The sequence below is a fragment of the Euprymna scolopes genome, chromosome 18, assembly GCF_053919585.1.
Source record: "Euprymna scolopes isolate OS-2025 chromosome 18, ASM5391958v1, whole genome shotgun sequence".
NCBI classification, from domain to species: domain Eukaryota; kingdom Metazoa; phylum Mollusca; class Cephalopoda; order Sepiida; family Sepiolidae; genus Euprymna; species Euprymna scolopes.
In genome coordinates this window covers 36680334-36694475 of record NC_136499.1, presented here as the reverse complement: position 1 = coordinate 36694475, position 14142 = coordinate 36680334, and positions in this window count along the sequence as shown.

Here is a 14142-nt window from a genome sequence, read left to right as displayed (position 1 = left end):
TAGGATAGTGCTATCGAAATAAATGTCATCGGCGATGTTTAAATTCCTTGCTTTTTGAGTTGTCTTATTTTAATTTTGTATTAATTAGTTTATATTAATTAGTTTATATTAATTAGTTTATAGTGTTCAGTCTTATTGATGATATTACGTTTTTTCTTTGCATCCAAGTCTCTTACTTATATTATTTGATGTCTGTTTAATTTTATTTATTTTACAATCTGTAATTTTACTGCATTTTACTACTTTTTAAGCTCCGCTGTAGTACCGTTCTCTCTATCTGAAGATATACTTTTTCTATCTGGCCTCTTTATTAAAGCCTTTTTTAATTCTATATGTCTGTCACAATTTTCTATACCGTCAGCTAACTTAACTTCATTTTACTTCATTTGATTTTTATAACAAAGATCTACATTCTCGATTCGTAATTAAAAAAAGGAAATAATCGTAAACTTCATCCGTTGCCTTAGACGTGCAGGCAAATTGAATTTTTGGTGGGGTCGATGCTTATTCAATTTTAGCAAAAACTGTTCAACTAACACTACCACATTAACTCTGAAGTTTTATCTTTTCTCATATATAATATTTTTATTGCAATATTACCCTCTGGACCAAAGTACCGCAGGTTTTCAAAACTAGAGGGCACATATAAATTCTATGTTCGAATTTTTTTTATTTTATTGTTTCATACTTTATTGTTTTCCGTTACTTTTGGTTAAACTTCAACAGCAATATTTCAGGATTATTTTTTCTACAAAGAAACGTGTGAAAATAAACATATTTATTTGATAAAAAAAATTAAAACAGTTTATCTACTACTTTCTACCTTCCACAGCGAATGTCAGCAATCTACCACTTTTTTGTTTGTTGGTTTATTCTATAAAAGTTTCCTTTACATATTTTAAAAACAAATTATTATTGATAATACAATGTACTTACATAAAAATTTAAATTGGCTAAATTTTTTTCGCCGATATAAATGTCGATACTAAGATTAAATCTTCATGTTTTCACTACTGTAAATCTAAGGCATCCACACGTATTGAAAACGTAGACATAAGAAACATACATTTTGCCTTTTTTCGTTTGTTGTATTCAATTGAGCCAAACTGAGCCAAACAGAGCCAAACTGAGTCACAGTAACGCGTGGCCGGGTACAGCTAGTTTTAAATAATAATTTGATTTTACTGGTCACAATTTCGTCGTGGGACAACATTTATAGACATAAGAAATTAAAATTAGTAATTCCTTCATAACAGTCTGTTAATATTCGGCTCCATATGCTTTTCAGTTGTCGTCGAACTCTAGACAGAAGTATAGGTCAGGTAGTACCACCTCGACGTAAATACCCCCGACACACTCAACAAGCAGCAAAATCTTGCCCCTACACAGTTCTAATCTAATAGTTTCTTCCCTAGGACTGCTAGACTGGAATTCGCTTCTGGGTTCCTGTTTCCTCGACTGTGCTGACATGCAGAAGTTCAAGTGTAATATAAACATGCATCTTGCTTCTCAGCTCTCCACAGTACCCCTACGCATTATGTCCTAGACAGTAGGTCCTAACGTCAAAGTAGTACTGTGCTTGTTTGGGGTGAAAATCCAACAAAAAAATAATTTGCCGAAATATAAACAGATCCGCGAGGTTTTCTCCTTACAGCTATAAACTGCCGACTGGCAATATGAAACTGGAATTCGCTCATTTTAATATTACCACATGGCTGAGCAATATGAAGTCATCATAAAAAATAATAATACGAAGGAAAATAACATCGTAAATATTTTTGTATACATATGTGTGTATATATTCAAGCACCTCTGATTGAACGCTACAGAGTTATACTTTTTCCGCGTTTTCTGGATATTTCTTCCTATTCACCGAGCAATTTTTTTTATTTCAGTTGGCATTTGTATAAAATGGCGCCCAAAAGTTGTTGTTCAGCCATATTCTTCTCAAACGCTTTCACTCGATGTATTCCATTATCACCAGGAGCAATTGTTGTTGTTGTCGTTTTCATTTTTCTTTTTTTTTCCTTTGAGGTGTATATATTCGTGTATCTATATATACGAGACGCTACTGATCTTAATAAATGGGTATGTGGCATGTTTATATCCTACGGCAGTATCATGTTATGTGTGTATACAACCAGTACAATGTATGAACTAATATATCACTGTCGCCTTTGTGTATATTGTGTTCTATGAACATCAAACTAGTCTTTGAAATGTCGCAGTGTTTTAAGTTCGTATGCGTGTGTGTGTTTCTGTGTGTGTGTTTGTGTGTGTGTGTTTGAGTGTGTTTGTGTGTGTTTGTGTTTGTTTGCGTGTGTGTGTGTGTGTTTGCGTGTGTGTGTGTATGTGTGTGTGTGTGTGCGCGTGTGTGTGTATACAATTATTTAAACATACTTCTACCAAACGGGACAATAAACGAGAGCCAGTTCTTTAACACGCGTATATGTACATCATCTTGGCGTAGCATAAACAGATTGAGAACATGCCTTCTCTGATTAGTTCCTTCTCTTGTGGTGGACGAAACGCTTTGAACGAAGATATTTGCATCCGAAGGAAACACTAATCAACAATTTATATTTTACATATAACTATATCTTCAATCTTCTCTCGGAGTCTACAAACGTTTTCTTCTTTTTTTTGGGGGGGATACTTATTGCTATAAATGAACCCATTCAAGCTCAGGAGCACAAGATTTAAATTTCATCCAAAATCTGTTTCTTTGTTCTATCTTACGTAAATTTAAAGTCAAGGTTATTTTTTGTGTTTGTTAATTGTAAATATTACTGTTTTGCTGAACTAAATACAAAGTGTGTTATTGTTATACGTATTTAAACTGACATTAAAATACTAAGCCTGGTAAACACTTTATTGTGAATTTAAAATATGTTATTGTTCCAAAATTTATTTTCCAACATTTTCTTTATTCAGTGTTTCATATTTCAATAACATGTCACATCAGTACGACCGTCTGTTGATACTTGCAGTTTCATGGAAACATGGAAATTCAATCAGCCAGCCCTAATATACAACAATAGAATCATATAAGGTTAGTGCATTTACTAAAAGAATTATACTTGAACACGTATAAAGAACTTATACTGAAAATTCTGGATTATGTAGTTGACTCGTAACATGATGATAGGCTTTAAAAATTTCCAAATTGTGAATGATTTGTAATATCTCAAGGTCTTTAGTGATTCTTCGGGCTGATGAATGCTCAACTGCCCGCGAGTCTTCTTTTAATGTAGCGAATTTCCGAGGATCGAATGGGTTTGAGTTTACTGCGCTAAGCAATTAGCTCCTGTCCTCTATTGTTATATGTTTACCTTTGCAGGCGCTGAAAGCTATATTTGACAGTGATAATATGTCTGTGCACACGTTCTTCGTTGCCTTAAACTACTTAATTTCACAATTTCATGCAGCTATATTCAAAGCCCATAGCTGAATTCTCCTATTTTGCATGAGTGTGTTTAACAATATTCAAGTGGTTTATGACTTCAGCACTATATAATTAATGATTTAACTTTTGTGGTGCATAATATATGGCAAAGGTCTCTTTTTTAATTGCCCATCCTCATTTGAGTATCACTTATCTTATGAGACAAAGAGTAAATGGGTTTATCCAATTCTATTTCCTTGTTTTCATCGTGAAATGTCTGAGTCGAACATGCGCGTTTCGCAAAATCCGACGCATCTATGTAGAGATTAAACCCTCAAGTTAGGCCCCGCTATGCTAGAGTTGCCACCTAAGCAAACATTCAATTCAGCTTGTCTATAGTAATTGTCTGTATTTTTGAGATGAGGTGTGTTAATTGATTGAGATCGTCGGACTGACTTCCTCATCTTGGTTGTTATAGTCACAACGTCTAGGCCGTTTTGCCCTCCTGCCTTCATCAGGTGTTTTTTGTATCGAACTGGGGAACCGTTTGTTAGGAGTCTCGAACCCAACCCTTTATTAATATTATTATTATTACGGGGCTAATGTAATTCAGCACCATTCAAAACAGAGAATCAGCAACTATGTCCCAGAGCCTAGCTGGAGTCCGAACACGGTACCCCCGTAATAATAATAAAGGGTTTTGTTCGAGACTCCTAACAAACGGTTCCCCACTTCGATACAAAAAAAACACTTGATGAAGACCGGAGGGTTAAACGGCTGAAACTTTGTGACTATAAAAACCAAGATGAGGAAGTAAGTCCGACAATCTCAATCAAAAATGTTTATGTGTAAATGTTTAATTCTGAATTTCTATCTAAAAGCGAATAAGTTATTTACTACGTTAAAAAGCATGAAACCATTTTCTCTATAATATTATGTAACTTATTTTCTCTATAATATTATGTAACGTATTTTTCTATAATATTATGTAACTTATTTTCTCTATAATATCTTGTAACTTATTTTCTCTATAATATTATATAACTTATTTTCTCTATAATAATATGTAACTTATTTTGTCTATAATATTATGTAACGTATTTGCTCTATAATATTATGTGACGTATTTTTCTATAATATTATGTAACTTATGTTCTCTATAATACTATGTAACTTATTTTCTCTATAATATTATGTAAATTATGTTCTCTATAAAACTATGTAACTTATTTTCTCTATAATATTATGTAATTTATTTTCTCTATAATATTATGTAACTTATTTTCTCGATAATACTATGTAACTTATTTTCTCTATAACACTATGTAACTGATTTTCTCTAATATACTATGTCACTTATTTTCTCTATAATATTATGTAACTTATTTTCTCGATAATACTATGTAACTTATTTTCTCTATAATATTATGTAACTTATTTTCTCGATAAATCTATGTTACTTATTTTCTCTCTAATATTATGTAATTTATGTTCTCTATAATATTATGTAACTTGTTTTCTCTATAATATTATGTAACTTGTTTTCTCTATAATATTATGTAACTTATTTTCTCTATAATATTATGTAACTTGTTTTCTCCATAATATTATGTAACTTGTTTTCTCTATAATATTTTGTAACTTATTTTTTCTATAATACTATGTAACTTTTTTTCTCTATAATATTATGTAACTGATGTTCTCTATAATATTATGTGACTTATTTTCTCTATAATATTATGTAACTTGTTTTCTCTATAATATTATGTAACGTATTTTCTCTATAATATTATGTAACTTGTTTTCTCTATAAATCTATGTTACTTATTTTCTCTATAATATTATGTAACTTATGTTCTCTATAATATTATATGACTTATTTTCTCTATAATATTATGTAACTTGTTTTCTCTATAATAATATGTAACTTGTTTTCTCTATAATATTATGTAACTTGTTTTCTCTATAATATTATGTAACTTGTTTTCTCTATAAATCTATGTTACTTATTTTCTCTATAATATTATGTAACTTATGTTCTCTATAATATTATGTAACTGATGTTCTCTATAATATTATGTGACTTATTTTCTCTATAATATTATGTAACTTGTTTTCTCCATAATATTATGTAACTTGTTTTCTCTATAATATTTTGTAACTTATTTTCTCTATAATACTATGTAACTTTTTTTCTCTATAATATTATGTAACTTTTCTCTATAATATTTTGTAACTTGTTTTCTCTATAATATTATGTAACTTATTTTCTCTATAATACTATGTAAATTATGTCTAATACATCAATATATTGACGCTGAACAAAACATTATTACGCAACTAAAAATGATCGATAATACAGGAGAAAAACATTGTAAGTGTACAAGAAAAGAAAATAAAGGATAAAATAAGAATATTGCTCACATAAGTGTTCAATTCGCTTTCCTTTTATCTTCATTAACTTTTCCTTTGCGGCTTGGTTCATTGTTTCCTCCCTTTATTTGTGGTTGCCTTTTCTCCTGTTGAAACCTTTGTTTTTTATTTGTTTTTTTTGTTTTGTTCATTTTTTACCCTTGTTTTTCGAAAAAGGTCTAGACACTACAGCACCGAAGCATGTATACGTATCGTATTCGTTTTATTCACACTTCGACACAACGCCTTGTATGAAAAGCTCGCAGAGAAACAAAACAAATAAATTCAACTCAGATAATTTATCAATTTAAACAGAAAACATTTATTAACACTACTTTACAAACTTCATCTGCATCTTGTTTTAAAACGTCTCTTAGTTTATAATAAAGGTATCGAACACGTGCTTTTTTCGTTTCCCGCCTCGACATGTTGAATTGGCTTTTCGCCACGCAGGTTTCAAATCTTACACCATAAGGTAGCTATAGAGGTCAAAATTTTTAAACATTTAACATATACCATATTTTGATCAAATTAGTATGACATATATTGGACTATTTGAGGAAGATTACATAAGTAGTCTCGAATCTCAACATTATACTCGGTATGCAGCATATTCAATTTTTATGTGACCCATGGGGGCAGCGACACGTTAAGACTTCAGATATCTATATCTGATTTTTCAATTAAGTGTTATTGTAAAAGTAGATTTCGCAAACGTCAGAATAGTTTAGTTGGGATGTATTACAGGAAAATATTGAGTGTTCATTTTTTTATTATACTTAAAACAATAGCACTATATTATATCAAAAAAATATATATACTAGCTGTACTCGGCCACGCATTGCTGTAGCTCAGTTTGTTAAAATGGAACTAAAAAATTGCATTTTGTATTGTTTATTTATTTTATTATTTTTGCAATTTTTTTTATCAAGAAAAGTTGTTTTTCCCCCAAGAATTGGTGAATTATTTACCATAAATTTTTAGGTGCAAGATTTTTTTTCTCAACTAATTGGAATCCGGTTCGGGGGGGGGAGGTTAAATTCTGCATGAGTACTATTTTTTTAAATTTTGTTTTTAGTTCAATTTTTTGTGTGGGCTTTTAGCGCTATCAAACTAACAAATTTAACCAAAATGCAAAATATTCAACAATTAAATACTTTTAATAAGCTTCTAATATAAATCCTAGTAAATTTATCCCCCTTATTGAAAACACTCAAGGGAAGGACGAAACCAAATTATTTCCAGTATGTTTGGGAGAGGTTCTATAGGTGTATCAGAAAGTGGCCATTAAAAACCTTAATAATTCAACATACTATTTTTAAGCTTATAACTACTTGAAAATATAATTCAAACCCTAATTTTTTCAATAAAAGGAAAAAAGACCAAATTTAAAAAAAATAACATGTTTAATAGCAATTTATGCAATATTTGTTTCTTTAAAGCGGTTTTCTTTAAAAAAAAATATAAAGAAAATCAACATATTTTACTTGCTTATAAATATATGTATATATATAAATGCCAAAAAATCACTTACTTAAAAAATACTATTAAATGAGTAGTTCCAGTCTTCATTGGTAAGAATTTATCCATATTTATATTTTAAATTCCATGTATTTTTAATTAAAAGGAATTTTTAAAGCGAGGGTCCTAGAAAACCGCATTTTTGTTACGCGTTTTGCGTGAAGAGTTAAATAGCTGCTGCTGTTACTAAAATGAAATTTATGAAGTATGGTTTCGTACAAGGGCATAAATAATGTCTCTTTTTTATTGCGTGCGTAAACCAAAATTTGTATTTTTCATCCTCCGTAGTTAAAAAAGAAACGCACATTCACTTATAAGTTTTGCCCTTAAAACAAAAAATCCGCTTCACCGATTTTTAAAAAAAGTATTTCAATGAAATACACGAGTTTTTGATTGATGCATTTTAATACTTCTTCATCAATTAATTTTTTTTTAAATATCTAAAAAAAGAAAACATTCAATGAAATAGAAAAATTTGCCGTCAGCGTCTAGTATTTACTTGACGATGTAAGCATAATATTGTTATATATTCGGGATTGTCATAAAGGAGATTTTGTCAAGGAGATTCGTGTACGTGATCGTCTAGTTTCTAATGGTTTTATTTTTGATGTCTTCGTGGGTGTGTGTTTGTGTGCATGCATTTCTTAACATACCTTTATTCATGTGTCGTCGGTTGTTCCTCTGGTTTTCATTGTCTCTTGGAGGGGAGCTGGCCTGTTGGATGAAGAATTCACTCCAAGATGACAATTAAGGTTTTTATGTTTTTATTCACCTTCCAAAGGTCGACACAGAATGGAGGTGAACCTTGCTTGTTTGATGATACACGTCAGCGTCCTCCCCAGCCCATGGGGGGGACAGCTGAAAAGCCGTCTGTCTTATTCAACACCCGAAAACCCAACTGCCAAGAAAGAATCAGCTAACCTCATCACATGATACCACGTCATCTGGTCAGCTGACCCTTCTTTTGCAAACGTGTCCACTGTCCACGTTATTCACCTCTCTCTCTCTCTCTCTCTATCTCTCCCTCTCCCTCTCTCTTTCTCTATTCTCTAATAGAGACACACAGAGAGAAAATAGAAAGAGTAAGAAAGCCAGAGAGGGGGGGAGAGATGCTCTTTAACATTCCTCCACCCCTTTTTTATCAAAATGTATGGCAAGCCATACATTTTTAATAACTAACTAACTAAAAAAAATAATTATGTCCGAAGTACATCTTTATTTTTTCACTTTCCGGACTCACCCCTTTTCCAAGAAAGATCAGGCACCAGTACTCTTCTACAACACTATCAACCCTTCTGCTGCTTCTCGAAAGTCCCTCCTCGACATTAACTTGCTTCCAAGTTAGACAAAGATACAGCTTTGCAGATATACATCTTGTCTAGGCGGTCGCATTGTTGGATATTTTCCACTGACTCTGCTCTTTATTTGGACCACTTGGCCAAACAAATGGAGACTCCATTTTCGATCACTTTTTCGAAATGGGGCCAGCATATCGCAATTACGACCAGAACGTCGGATGCTCCATGTTGGTGGTAGCTTTATCGCATGGGGACTCGAACCCCAGACCCTCAGATTAAAAGTCTGATGTTCTACCGACCCAACCATCCCACTCGCGTTCTCGACTTTCAACATAGGCCTAAGTCCCAGTTTTTTTTTCCTTTACTGTAATGCCCTGACGTCTTTCTCTGAGTGGTCCTATTACTGGAGCTTTGTTCTATTCAATCTACTACTTCGGGACTTCACAAAGCTCTTCTACTAACTCCCTTGGTTGGTCTAAGTCAAGATACGCCTTCACACTGATTCACTCGGAGCCTGTTTGAGTTCCTGGAACCCGACAAGATACGGAATCATCACTCCCTAACTAATGCGCCATCGATTTCTAACTAAGTAGTTTTCCCTTTGTGATTTTTCCGCATTCCCAGCAAGTCCCAAGATTCCAACCCAGATATCCCTCACACATTCCTCTAAAAAAATAAAAAAATAATAAGGCTCTATCTTGTCCCTTACGTAATCTGCATCTTTCCCTTTCTTCTATCTCCCCGTGATTAGGCTTGGTACCGACTGTCCAGTCGCTCCGTACCCTGAGGAATTATCGCGACCTCGCACGCCAGACTTTTGCTGGACAAGACTTATTGCCGTTGCTTGGGCCTACGTGGCATCTTCCAACTCACTGGAACCACTAGTATTGTTTTAACAGGGTTCTCATTACTCTAAAATAGTATTTCCCCTGCCAAATTTTCTAATTTGTGACAATACCGTGGCTTATAAAAAAAAAATAAAACAACAGAAAAAAACTGCTTTCTACAGCCTAATCGCCTTGTAATTCTCATGAAAAAAAATGCAACTACGCGCTAAACGTCCCTAAAATATAACTAAACCAACCAAATCTATTCCAAAATAATTTAATTTAATAATACCAATTAAATTCACCCAGCATGGTTTTTTTTAAATTTTGGTACCTTTAATTCACAATATGGTAACATTTTATTTTCCTAAGTACTTGCATACATATTTCATTCATCTTCTCTTGAGCGATTCGTAACATAATGGCCACGTCAGCCATTGCACCCCCTCTGCCCCTTACACCATGTCAGAGGGCATTTCATTTGCTCCCTGAAGTTGATTACAACTAGATCCGCTCACGCTGGACAGAATACATTCCGTTCACTGCTATGTCAGAAAAAAACTTTCTTTTTTTTTCCCAAAGTTGGTAAGCGCAACCTGCCTTGAAGACACATAGCTTCACGGAAAACATCGGATTTCCACACATGAAGTACTCAAACTTGCTCCATGTTGATTCTACTCGAAATCAACAGAAATCACGATAAAAAAAAATAAAATTCGAATCATTTCACGAGAATAATGAAATTAATAACTACCCATGTAATTCAACACCTCTCCAAAATTCTAACATGCTTGCCACAGAAATTAAATTCCATTCACGCCCCACTTTTTTCTTTCATTTCTTCATATAGTTTATTTAACCCTATATTTATCCTTTTTTTTTTTTTTTTACCTTACTTATGTGGTCAAAACGTCACTCATGTCGAATAGAACATTTATTCTACTTTTCGAAAATTGAAATTAATACCGACTGAACCTTTGACTCTTCCGAAACTTTTTTTTTTTTAAATCATTTATTACACTGTTTAAATCTTATTTCTTTCTCCCTATTTTATTATTACTATTTAATTAATTAAAAACACATTTTTTCTTTTATTAATCCTTCTTTCCATAGACCCCACAAGCAAGATTCCACCTCCCCATTCTGCGAAAAAAAAATACATGTCACAGAGTAAGAAAATCCTGCACAATACCATTTTAGAACACATCAATTACATAAAGAAAATAAATGAAAAAAATACAAAAATATCCTATAAGCATTCAGAAAGTCCCATCTTAGCAATAAATAAAATCCAAACAACAAAATTTTGTCCACGTCAGCAAAAAAAAAATTCCTACGAAAAAAAAAATCGCACAATCAGCGAAAAAGAAAAAAAATCATTTTACAGGACATGATCATTGTCTTTTCACTAAAAGCACATGAAGTTTCGCAGTCCAAAATTGCAACAAAAATTATTATTAACAACAAACCTTTCGTGATTGACATGTTTTTTTTTTTTTTAGTAAGGTGACAGGCTCATTTCTGACACACACGTTGTAGCTAACAAGTCATATGTTCTATTTTCTTTTTCTTTTTCTTTCTTTCTGTCCTTCTGTTTTACACTTGCTGTTTAATTCAAAATTAACAATATTTTATCAGTTTGTCTTTCGTTATAGCTGTTTTTTTTCCAAGTTATTCTATTGTTTTTCTCACAGAATTTTTTTTTTCTTTTCTTTTCTTTTTTTTCTCTTTACTATTATTTTTCCTTATTACTTAGTGTTTTAACGGACCATCGTTGTGTGTGTGTTGATTTGTATTTCTTTTTTTTTCTACTAATGTTCTTTCTCTTTTTTTTTTCTTCCAGACATTTTATTGTGTTGTATAGTTTTTTTTTTTTTGTTTTTTTTTTTTTTTCTTGTCATAAAATCTCCTTTCCCTTTTAAGGACCTGTTTCCACGTCGTATTTCTTAAACACAGGTTCGACTTCACATCGATGATGTGAACTTAGTCACGAGCACCAAAACGAATATGTTATATATTCGGGATTGTCATAAAGGAGATTTTGTCAAGGAGATTCGTGTACGTGATCGTCTAGTTTCTAATGGTTTTATTTTTGATGTCTTCGTGGGTGTGTGTTTGTGTGCATGCATTTCTTAACATACCTTTATTCATGTGTCGTCGGTTGTTCCTCTGGTTTTCATTGTCTCTTGGAGGGGAGCTGGCCTGTTGGATGAAGAATTCACTCCAAGATGACAATTAAGGTTTTTATGTTTTTATTCACCTTCCAAAGGTCGACACAGAATGGAGGTGAACCTTGCTTGTTTGATGATACACGTCAGCGTCCTCCCCAGCCCATGGGGGGGGACAGCTGAAAAGCCGTCTGTCTTATTCAACACCCGAAAACCCAACTGCCAAGAAAGAATCAGCTAACCTCATCACATGATACCACGTCATCTGGTCAGCTGACCCTTCTTTTGCAAACGTTCCACTGTCCACGTTATTCACCTCTCTCTCTCTCTCTCTCCCTCTCCCTCTCTCTTTCTCTATTCTCTAATAGAGACACACAGAGAGAAAATAGAAAGAGTAAGAAAGCCAGAGAGGGGGGGAGAGATGCTCTTTAACAATATGAGCTTTCATTTAAAAAAAATCAACATTATTTTTTTTTTAAGTTTTACACTTTGGACTTCACAGGTAAATTTAAAAAAAAACTATTCTTTTTTGTTTTAAATTATATTTTCTTTATTGACTTTTTATCTTCAATTTGTGATATATAAAACTTTGGCACATAAATTAATGGTACTTGTACAGTTTTGTCAAGACATTAAAAAATGAAAATATCGAGAAAAGTTTAAATTGTATGTATCCGTTATGGAATGAAGTTTGCCGAAAAAAAAATTTCACTTAATTTAATTTATTTTTATTTTTATTTTTTGACAGCGAAAAAAATGATGATACCGGGCAAAATGTTCGATTTTAAGGAGGAAAAGCTAGTATAAAAGATGGGGAGGGGTGTTAGTGTTTTAACTGGAGTTATCTCCCTTTGGCATTTCTAAAATTCAAACAGTTTTTTTTTTTTATCCAAGGTGGCTGCATTCAACGCGCTCTTATAAAGACGTGTTTTTTTCCACTGTAAAAAAAAAATACTTGATGAAATTAAGTGAATTTTTTTCCAGAGAACTTCCTTCCATAACGGATACATACAATTTAAACTTTTTTTTCGATATTTTTATTTTTTTAATGTCCTGACTACACTGTACAAGTACCAAATTAATTATTAAAACTTTAATAAACATTTGAAATGGGTGTGAATTTGAAAACAGAAAACATAAAATGTGAATGAAAAGTACGTAGAGACACAAGTTTTTCATCCTTTCGGGAAATTCGAACCATCCACAAAACCATTTCTGACGCCATTAGGAAGTAACAAGCCAGCTTTAACCGCTAGGAATATCATTGAAATTTAAACCTTTATTTTTAAATGTCCAGACGTCCGTCCACAGTGATCTAGTGATTATAAGATTACGGTTTGCACAGGCATACTAAAGTGAATGATTTTCATTTCAACTTAAAAGTGCTCAAGAATAAGAACCCAAGTCTTAAACAGCTGACATATATATATATATATATATATATATATATATATATGATAAAATGGAACGCCTTTTTCCATATACGTTTATCTCTAAAAACGATCATATTAAAAATAAGTGTATTTCCATTTACTTGTCACGTGAATGTAATGGAAATTATAGCGACCCTTTAAAGTGGCTAGTGATATGTTTCTTTCATGATCTACAATGATAGTAATCGATTTATAAGCATTAGTATTGAAATATTAGAATATAAATGAATTACGCAGTGGGCAAGCTAACTAACTGATCTCATCATGGTCTCATTTCGGTAAACTCTCCTGAAACTATTCAATATGAGGTTATCTCATATTCTAAGCAAAGCAACAAGGAATTATCCATCTCTCTCCCTCTCTCTCTCTCCATATATATATATATATATATATATATATATATATATATATATATATATATATATATATATATATATATAAACTGGTTTCCCCACCAGACGTGTTTGGTGAGGAGCGTGGCTAGTCGCCCTGAAGGATTAAAAACACGACCTTCCAAAGGGCGAATGAACCCTTTTTTGGGGTCAACGGCCAACTAGCAGGGGTGTATATTTGTGTGTATGTATGTATGTGTGTGTTGGGGTGGAGAGCGCTCCCGTAAGCCATGGTGAAGGCACCTTTTCTAGGAGAAGCATATCTCTGATTTAAAAAACCATAAAGCGGGAGACCAGTACCCGCATTAAGCTGGTCTTCAGTTTAACTTATTGCTGGCTATCTTGCTCTTCATAGTTTCTGGATCTCAACATTTTGAACCGATCGACTGACTTAGCTAACACTCTGTAACATAATCTGTGTATAGATACTCCCTCAGGCATTTATCTATTCAAATGGTCCTGTGGCGATGAAAGTTATTTTGGGGCTCATGGACTTTAAGTGTCTGAGGAAGTGGCAATCGTCTGACAAGATGTTTCAACCATCATTATATATATATATATATATATGCATATATCTAATGGTCGTATCGACCAGTTTCCGATGTGTAAGACAAATGACACGCACATGATTATTAAAGAGTGTTTAATGTATGGCAGAGCTGGTATATAGTTTATTTATTATAAAGACGTAATTGCTTACAATGTA